The sequence below is a fragment of the Schistocerca serialis genome, chromosome 3 (genome assembly GCF_023864345.2).
Source record: "Schistocerca serialis cubense isolate TAMUIC-IGC-003099 chromosome 3, iqSchSeri2.2, whole genome shotgun sequence".
Lineage (NCBI taxonomy): Eukaryota > Metazoa > Arthropoda > Insecta > Orthoptera > Acrididae > Schistocerca > Schistocerca serialis.
In genome coordinates this window covers 886,306,765-886,317,427 of record NC_064640.1, presented here as the reverse complement: position 1 = coordinate 886,317,427, position 10,663 = coordinate 886,306,765, and positions in this window count along the sequence as shown.

Below are 10,663 nucleotides of genomic sequence, written 5' to 3'. Positions count from 1 at the left end.
GGTGCCGTATGTCAGTTAATGGGATGGAGTTCCATGTCTGTTGCACTAAGTCGATCAATAGAGGGACGGTTAATGGTGGTTGTGGATGACGCTGGAGTTGTCGTCCGATGATGTGCCACATGTGCTCGATTGGAGACAGATCTGATGATCTAGCAGGCGAAGGCAATATGTCGACACACTGTAGAACATCTTGGGTTACAACTGTGGTAAGTGGGCGAGCGTTATCCTGTTGGAAAACACCCCCTGGAATGTTTTTCATGAACGTCAGTACAACAGATCGAATCATCAGACTGACGTACCGTTTTGCAGTCAGGGTGCGTGGGATAAACACGAAAGTACTCCTGCTGTCATACGAAATCACACCCCAGACCATAACTCCAGCTGTAGGTCCAATGTGTCTAGCACTTAAACAGGTTGGTTGCAGGCCCGGAATTGGCCTCCTTCTAACCAACACACGGCCAGCGCTGGCACCGCGGCAGAAACAACTTTCGCCGGCCGGAGTGGCCGAGCGGTTCTAGGCGCTATAGTCTGGAACCGCGCGACTGCTACGGTCGCAGGTTCGAATCCTGCCTCGGGCATGGATGTGTGTGATGTCCTTGGGTTAGTTAGGTTTAAGTAGTTCTAAGTTCTAGGGGACTTGCGACCTCAGCAGTTGAGTCCCATAGTGCTCAGAGCCATTTTGAAGAACCAACTTTCACCAGAAAACACAACAGACCTCCAGCCTGCCCTGCAATGAGCTCCCTCTTGACACCACTGACGGTTATTTGGGGTCAGTGGAATGCACGCTACAGGGCGACTGGTACGGAGCTGTCCTTGAATTAACAGATTAGTAACAGTTGGTTGTGTCACTGAGGTGCCAACTGCTCCTCAGATTGCTGCTGCAGATACAGAACGATGCGCCAGTGCCATACGGCGAACACGATGGTCTTCCCTCTCGGCAGTGCAACGTGATCGTCCGGAACCAAGTCTTCTAGCGACCGAACATTCTCACGACTACGACTCCCAGCAATCATGTACAGTGGCTACATTCCTACCAAGCCTTTCTGCAATATCGCAGTAGGAAAACCCGACTTTCCGTAGCCCTATTACACGACCTCGTTCAGATTCAGTGAAGTGTTGATAATGGTGTCTTAAAGGCATTCTTGACTAACATCAGTTCACCACGGTTAGTCTCAAAGGTAACAAACGCTCACGTCCGTCAAAGCGTGTATTTAAAGAAAATCTGATTTGTATTCTCACAGTGGCGCTAGTAGCACCTCTCTTATGTGACTGGCGCTGATAGTGAATAAACATAATCTTTCTGACGTAGAAACACGCCTATTAACTTTCGTTTGTATCGCACAACCCCTTCTTGGTGACGCGTTTTTTTTTTCGTCAGTGTGTTATTCTGCACAATCTTTAGTTAACACTACCAAAAAGACGCTCCGTTTCATCATCAAAATCATCTACTACTGAATATAGGCTTCATCCATCTATCTCTACACATGAAAACCTTCAGCTTTTGTCTAGCTCGTTTGTCCTCCTTGCTTCTTCACGCCATCACTCCACCTCTCATTAGGTCCTCCTTTAGGTGTTTTCTTACAGCCAGAAATCCAACAAAGATTTTCCTTAGTCCATCTCCCATCGTTTCGTCTCCCTTCTTGGTGACGCGTTTTTTTTTCGTCAGTGTGTTATTCTACACAATCTTTAGTTAACACTACCAAAAAGACGCTCCGTTTCATCATCAAAATCATCTACTACTGAATATAGGCTTCATCCATGTATCTCTACACATGAAAACCTTCAGCTTTTGTCTAGCTCGTTTGTCCTCCTTGCTTCTTCACGCCATCACTCCACCTCTCATTAGGTCCTCCTTTAGGTGTTTTCTTACAGCCAGAAATCCAACAAAGATTTTCCTTAGTCCATCTCCCATCGTTTCGTCTCGCTATATGCCCAGCGCATCTCCATTTCAGTTTCGCAACAGTCGGTATCATGACTTTAACTCCTTTCTTTTGTCTGAGACATTTATTTGTCCTGTTCCTTCTTACTTTGTTCAGTATACACCGTCAGTTCAAAAACGTCCGACACTATTGTTATACACTACTGGCCATTAAAATTGATACACCACGAAGATGACGTGCTACAGATGCGAAATTTAACCGACGGGAAGAAGATGCTGTGATATGCGTATGATTAGCTTTTCCAACCGTTCACACAAGGCTGGCGCCGGTGGCGACACCTACAACGTGCTGACATGAGTAAAGTTTCCAACCGATTTCTCATATACAAACAGCAGTTGACCGGCTTTGCCTGGTGAAACGTTGTTCTGATGCCCCGTGTAAGGAGGAGAAATGCGTACCATTACGTTTCCGACTTTGATAAAGGTCGGATTGAGAAAACTGTGTACAAACTTTGCCTAAAACACCTTGACTCCCGAACAGAAGCGACTTACGGTTGGCTGCCGCGACTTGATTGAAACGCAACACGTGGACAATGTTGTTCTTGAAAAATCACCACGGGTGAAAAGACTTGGTGCTGTTAATACGAACCTACCAGAAAACGAAAAAGTGCAGAAATTCACGTGATGGATCAACGCTTTGACCGTATAACTGATATTCAAGACATGTGACGTGCGAGTTGAACAACTTTTCAAAGATGTTTACTGACAGTTTCACGTAGTTATATGTATACTAAGGTGGGAGAAGAATATGTTGAACACCTGAAGCGTTAAAACCAGCATCTTAGCTTTCGTATGTTTTTTTTATTTATCCAGTCTCGAAACTTTTTTGGACTGATGGAGTACTTTTTTCCTTTGCAACCTGTTATGTTTGAACAGTTTACGCATTTAATATCCATATTTCACTTCCATAAGTCAATACTGGTAGTATAGACTGGCTATGGACTTCCCTTTTAAGGAATATTGGGAACTGAATTCAGTTTCCCAAATGAAGTCCAAGCCATTTTTACAATCCTGTTTATTTTTTAAAGCAACCATACGCATGTTGTTTTCAGTTGTCCAAAGTCAACTTTTCCTACACCTTCGTCGTTATTTTTCACCATTTTCCTATTGGTATACTGACTGTACATTATTTTTTTGATCATAACGTTATTAATCTCAAGCCTGCTTTCATATTTGGTATCTTCACATCCTCCAACCTTTGATGAAGTTGTTCTGGGTCAGAAGCAGACAAAAAAATGTCATGTGCAAGTTGAATGTGGTTCAGATAAGATCCATTTATACGTATTACTATCTATTCCGCAATTTAATGATATGAAGGCCTCTTCCAAGGATGCAGACAATACTTTTGGTGAAATGTAGCCACCGCGTTTATCTACTGTGTCAATTTTGAACCTTTCATTCTCTTGATTTAATAGAAGTGAAGCTATATATTTCATATACTCTTCAGCAAATTAAGGTTGGTGGATTCTATTTCTGGTTCCTCAAGTGATACCAAATGGTTCAAAAGGCTCTGAGCACTATGGGACTTAACATCTATGGTCATCAGTCCCCTAGAACTTAGAACTACTTAAACCTAACAAACCTAAGTACATCACACAACACCCAGTCATCACGAGGCAGAGAAAATCCCTGACCCCGCCAGGAATCGAACCCGGGATCGGGAAGCGAGAACGCTACCGCACGACCACGAGCTGCGGACCAAGTGATACCATTGCAGATTTTAAACTGTTTCTCACACTCTATAAACCACACAGAAAGGGGTAACTAATATTCGTTGATTCCTTCTAGAAGTTGATGGAGTAGCTGAAGATGGTGCATTGTGCTATACCCTCGTCTAAAGTAAGCTTGTTATTTGTCATAGTTCAAATCGAAAGCATTTTCCAGAGCGTTTGGGTCAGCCTTCATCAGAAACAAAGTGACATCAACATTTCTACTTGCATATCAGTGAAGAGCTGTGCAGCGGGAAAGAATGTGAAGGTTGCCCAGGAAATGCCAAGGGCAGAAGCGCGCAGAATAGAACTCGCGAAATATGCGAAGCAGGCCTGAAGACAGTCCTGCTCTTCCTCCTCCTCCCCCTCAAAATCCTGCATGTATTTTGATAGCTATAACTATATGCGGCATGCAGTGGAGGTAACTAATTAGCGCAGCACATTTATGTGATTAATTTACACAGAAGAATCTTAGTGCGATGGAGTGCTGGAATGTATAAATTTTAGGTGGCATGATATATTGCACGGAAATGATACGCAAACAGGTGCAGGACCAGCATTCGGTTCTGAAAGAAGCAGTGGTCGCAGCATTTTAATTCATTATCCCTGGCAGGCCGGAGTGGCCGAGCGGTTCTAGGCGCTATAGTCTGGAACCGCGCGACCGCTACACTCGCAGGTTCGAATCCTGCCTCGGGCATGGATGTGTGTGATGTCCTTAGGCTAGTTAGGTTTAAGTAGTTCTAAGTTCTAGGGGACTGATGACTCAGATGTTAAGTCCCATAGTGCCCCCACCCCCCAGCCCCCGCCACCGCCTCCTGCCCCACACACATACCAATATAAATTGTTGCCAACGCCACGTTTAACGTGGCACAAGTGCCTATAAACTACATAAAATGTTTTAATATGATATTAACAGTTTGTTTATATCAGTCTTCAGTTTATCGAATTACAGTACCTTCCAAGAAAGAGCGATTCAGAAAAGATGTAATTTTGGAAAGAACATGGTTATTGCAATTAATTTAAAAACCACAATAAAAACAAACTCTTACGACTCTGACAACGTCATAATGTGGACGATATTAAATCAAAGTGTGCACTGACCATTATCAGTTTATTTAGCACAACGACTGTGTACACAAATCTACTGACTATGGTCATGCGGGGGTGTATGTTGGAGTAATGCTTCTGTTTCGGTCGTTCCCGTTTATATTTGGGACACATTATACACTCCTGGAAATTGAAATAAGAACACCGTGAATTCATTGTCCCAGGAAGGGGAAACATTACTGATACATTCCTGGGGTCAGATACATCACATGATCACACTGACAGAACCACAGGCACATAGACACAGGCAACAGAGCATGCACAATGTCGGCACTAGTACAGTGTATATCCACCTTTCGCAGCAATGCAGGCTGCTATTCTCCCATGGAGACGATCGTAGAGATGCTGGATGTAGTCCTGTGGAACGGCTTGCCATGCCATTTCCACCTGGCGCCTCAGTTGGACCAGCGTTCGTGCTGGACGTGCAGACTGCGTGAGACGACGCTTCATCCAGTCCCAAACATGCTCAATGGGGGACAGATCCGGAGATCTTGCTGGCCAGGGTAGTTGACTTACACCTTCTAGAGCACGTTGGGTGGCACGGGATACATGCGGACGTGCATTGTCCTGTTGGAACAGCAAGTTCCCTTGCCGGTCTAGGAATGGTAGAACGATGGGTTCGGTGGCGGTTTGGATGTACCGTGCACTATTCAGTGTCCCCTCGACGATCACCAGTGGTGTACGGCCAGTGTAGGAGATCGCTCCCCACACCATGATGCCGGGTGTTGGCCCTGTGTGCCTCGGTCGTATGCAGTCCTGATTGTGGCGCTCACCTGCACGGCGCCAAACACGCATACGACCATCATTGGCACCAAGGTAGAAGCGACTCTCATCGCTGAAGACGACACGTCTCCATTCGTCCCTCCATTCACGCCTGTCGCGACACCACTGGAGGCGGGCTGCAAGATGTTGGGGCGTGAGCGGAAGACGGCCTAACGGTGTGCGGGACCGTAGCCCAGCTTCGTGGAGACGGTTGCGAATGGTCCTCGCCGATACCCCAGGAGCAACAGTGTCCCTAATTTGCTGGGAAGTGGCGGTGCGGTCCCCTACGGCACTGCGTAGGATCCTACGGTCTTGGCGTGCATCCGTGCGTTGCTGCGGTCCGGTCCCAGGTCGACGGGCACGTGCACCTTCCGCCGACCACTGGCGACAACATCGATGTACTGTGGAGACCTCACGCCCCACGTGTTGAGCAATTCGGCGGTACGTCCACCCGGCCTCCCGCATGCCCACTATACGCCCTCGCTCAAAGTCCGTCAACTGCACATACGGTTCACGTCCACGCTGTCGCGGCATGCTACCAGTGTTAAAGACTGCAATGGAGCTCCGTATGCCACGGCAAACTGGCTGACACTGACGGCGGCGGTGCACAAATGCTGCGCAGCTAGCGCCATTCGACGGCCATCACCGCGGTTCCTGGTGTGTCCGCTGTGCCGTGCGTGTGATCATTGCTTGTACAGCCCTCTCGCAGTGTCCGGAGCAAGTATGGTGGGTCTGACACACCGGTGTCAATGTGTTCTTTTTTCCATTTCCAGGAGTGTACTTCCTGTAATTTTTTCCGTAGTAGAGAGTGTTTCCCTTTACGTCTTGCCTTACACAACTTTGTGAGGTTTGCCGGTACTACCTGTGGTTTAAGTAACCATGTCGAATAATTTGTTGTCAGTAAGTATGGTCAACCTATCAACTAGCTTCATCACGCGGGCTGGAAAGTTTACTGTGGAAGCTCAAGCAGCAAGCCTGTCCAAGTGGGCAGGTCTTCAGGCAAGCGAGTGTGCTGTGTTAAATGTAGATTGTCGATTTAGAGAATTCCTTGCTATTTTAATCTCTGAAAGTTAACTTACCAGTTTGGAAACTGAATTATGTGAAAATATAAGCGATATTAGTAAAGGGTTCTTTGGAGATGGGGGATGGGGGAGGGGGGAATCCTGCCCAATCGTCTCTTATAGGGTGCCTAGAAAGTTGTTTTCTCGGCTAACTAGACAACATACAAGCAAATCATATTAATGGAGTTTATTACAGTAATTGAATTGACAATACTTAACTTTCGTTTCTACATGATGTGTTGCAAGCAACTGGCGATATGCAAATAATCACTGCAGCTCTTCTACTGCTCTCTTCTAGTCCGAGGCTAATAGTGCGATTGAGGCTGGGCGGTGCGTCTCTTTTGTTCTCTTCGTGTAGATGCCGCTCCTGTAGTGGTGACGTCCACGTCAGCTTGCTATTGGCTGACGTCGTCTCACAGCCCTCTGTGCTGTATCGTACTTTATCTTCGTACCGGCGCTTGTCGTTACCACAGTCTGACATAACAGTCGCGACACTTCGCCTCGATTTTGTTGCCTACCGCGCCAGCAGCGCCCCAAGCGGCCAGTAAGCTAAACTATGAGTTCGGCGCGACCGTGAAAGCGAATATTGGTTGTTTGTTTTGATTTCTACAATGGTTTTTACAAGCGGGAGCGTTTGTAGCGCAATAAATTGCAGCAACAACAGGAAGAAGACATCGCAGCTACCTTTTTTTTAGGTTTCCTAAGGATCCTGAGACGTATATACCATCATGTTACTAAACTGTATCTGTAACTGTATCTTATGTTTGTTCCGTTGCAAACATACGGATTGTACATGTCCTTTCCTACCACAAGCGTAACACTGAGCTTGTCAGAAGGGGCAGTCTTGGCGTTTGTGCCATGAATAACACCGAGGTCAAGACGTAACTCTGTTCGCCTATGGCCGGCCGCTGTGGCCTAGCGATTCTAGGCGCTTCAGTCCGGAACCACGCTGCTGCTACGGTCGCAGATTCGAATCCTGCCTCGATCATGGATGTGTGTGATGTCCTTAGGTTAGTTAGGTTTAAGTAGTTCTAAGTTCTAGGGGACTGATGACCTCAGATGTAAAGTCCCATAGTGCTCTGAGCAATTTGAACCATTTTTTGTTCGCCTATGTAGCCGCCTGTTTAGCAAGCTGCTTACGCGGCGTGGAGCGTGGGTAGTGCAAGCTGCCGCTTAATGGGCTGATCACAAACAAAGGACTCAACCCGAAAAATAGCTGGCTGCTCAAATTTATCAGCCAACAGGGCATCAGAATCGTACTGATCTAGGTTTTGCACTACCTGCTGAAAAGATGGATCGGACTGTTTCAAAATCTGTTCTCTGAGTTTTATATCATGTACTTTTTACACTATAACATCACGCAACATAACATTTGAATATAAAGCGCCACAAGCGTATCTGAATTTGTATATCCTTGTCATGCCCTGAAAATCTGTTACCCACTCGCGATAAATTTGTTCTGACCGTTTCTTACAATTAAAGAGATGATACCTAGCTGCTACCACAATCACTTGTTGGTCATAATAGTTTGTTAGCTAATGTACCACCAGTTCGTAAGCAAGTTCACTCAGAGTGTCGTTAGGAAACCACATCTGAGTTAATCGGAACACTGCACCTTCTGCTGTGAATGATATATATGGAAGTTCCACAGTATCTGGTACGTTGTGAGAAAGTATGTGTGCTTCGAATTGCTACAACCACTCAAGCCATTCCTCTTCTTGTTCACAAAACTGTCGAAAAGGCAGTATAGCAGTAGGTGTTGCTGTTGGTGGTGCTTGTTCGGCCTGGTGCACAGCGTTGGCTAGTAGCTGCTGCACTGTGACCAACGCAGATATTTGTTGCGTCTGGGACTGAAACATCTGCATGAGCTGTGTTGCATCTAACGCTTGCGGCTGTGGCGCCTGACCAGGGCACAGGATAGGTGGGGTGGGCATGTTGGAAGAGACGAATGCAAGAAACACACAAGGCAAGGAAGAAAAAGAAGTGCGAAAGCAAAGAAAATAACTGTAACGCCCATCTGAAAACGCTGATTAGCAAAAGAGACTATTAAAACAAGTAAACGCCCCTTCAAAGGAAAGACAATAGAGAATTAAGGTGCCAGCAAAACCAAAAAAAAAAAAAAAATCCGTGGCTATCAGGCACTGGGTTCTTCTGCTAACTTGTTGCCAATGTGGGATCCTGCCCACTCGTCTCTTATAGGGTGTCTAGGAAGCTGTTTTCTCGGATAACTAGACAACATACAAGCAAATCATATAAATGGAGCTTATTACGGTAATTGAATTGACATTACTTAACTTTCGTTTCTACATGATGGGTCGCAAGCAACTGGCGACATGTCCTTCGATAACTACAATTTCCATGCAAGCTAATCACACTAGTTCATAAGTGACTGCCATTCTTAATATCACTGCAGCTCTTCTAGGGCTGTCCGCAGCTAACAGTCTAGTAGCTAGCGTTGCTACCTCTGCATGATGGGGTCCCGGATTCGATTCCCGGCCAGGTTGGGGATTTTATCTGCCCGTGGTCTGGGTGTTTGTGTTGTCCTCATAATTCCATCATCATTCGTGAAAGTGGCTAGATTGACCGTGTACAGACTGGGAATGTGTACGGGCACTGATGACCACGCAGTTGAGCGCCCCACAATCTAATCATCATCATCATCATCATGATCTTCTAGTGCCCTTTTCTAGTCCGGATCTACTAGTGCGGCAAAGGCTATTTTTTTTCCTATATTGCTATTTTGACACCTTATACAAAGGTAGGCCGTTAGCGGCAATATTACGCCGCTCTTCGGCCACAGATAATACATTTATTACAAGTTGAGACATCGAAAAACGAAACAACATGGTGGATAGACAACAGTAGACACACAAATTTAAAATACATGAAGTCTTTCACAGGTGTAGCGTCCAAAGAAATACGTGCAGCACTAGGACACTAACAGAGACGACAGAAACGGCACACGCGAACGAAGGAGCACAAATGACAAAACGCGAAATCAGTAACACGGTGGCACACACAAAACACTGGCGACGATCTCTGGCGCGCGAATGTTCACGTTACGTGTACGAGTCCGGGGACCTGCCAAAGGGTGAGAGGTGGGGGAGGAGGGAGAGGGGAGGGTGTAGATGCCAGTGGCAGAGGAGATGGGAGGGGGAGGAATGAAGGTAGGGGGGTATGGAAAGCCTGGGGGAGAGGAGGAAGGGAGGAGGGAGAGAAGGGAGAGAGGGGAGACAGGGTGCCCTTGGGAAAAAACACAGGGGGTGGATGGGGAGGATCAAAGTTGGTAGGAGGGGTACATGGAGGGGAGGAGGGCATCATCAGGGATGGGGAGTTGGTGGAAGCCACCTTGGGCGAAGGTATGGAGGGTGGAGAGATGGAGAGCAGGTGGGATGTGGGAATGCAGGTGCGGCAGCAGACGGGAGTGGGAGAGGATGGGAGAGACAAGCAGGTGAGGGGTATCAAGTTTGCAGGAGCCGAGGCTAGGTGAGGCGTCGCTTTTATTCTCTTCATGTAGATGCCACTCCTGTCATGGTGACATCCTAGTCAGCTTGCTATTGGCTGACGTCGTCTCACAGCCCTCTCTTCTGTATTGTTCTTGATCTTCGTGCTGGCGCTTGTTGTTCAAATGTGTGTGAAATCTTATGGGACTTAACTGCTAAGTTCATCAGTCCCTAAGCTTACACTCTACTTAACCGAAATTATCCTAAGGACAAACACACACACCCATGCACGAGGGAGGACTCGAACCTCCGCTGGGACCAGCCGGCCAGCGGTTGTCGTTATTCCTGAACAGGGGCTTCACCCCATGATTCACCTCCAACCCGCTCTTCCCCCATTTAGGTCCTCGCCTGCTTACATGTTTAGGGACGTGACATTGGAACACGGTGCTTGCATGCAACAGTGAGACAACAGTAAAGCCAACGACCCAAGGTGCGATGTTGTGCATGGGGTAGGAACCATGTGATGAGTTTGAAATCACTGAGACAGTAAGAACTACTTCCCTTGCTAACAGAGTCTGAGTTACATAACTTGCTGTGATGCCAGGACAGTGTCTACGCACTCATCACATGCAATTAACCGAA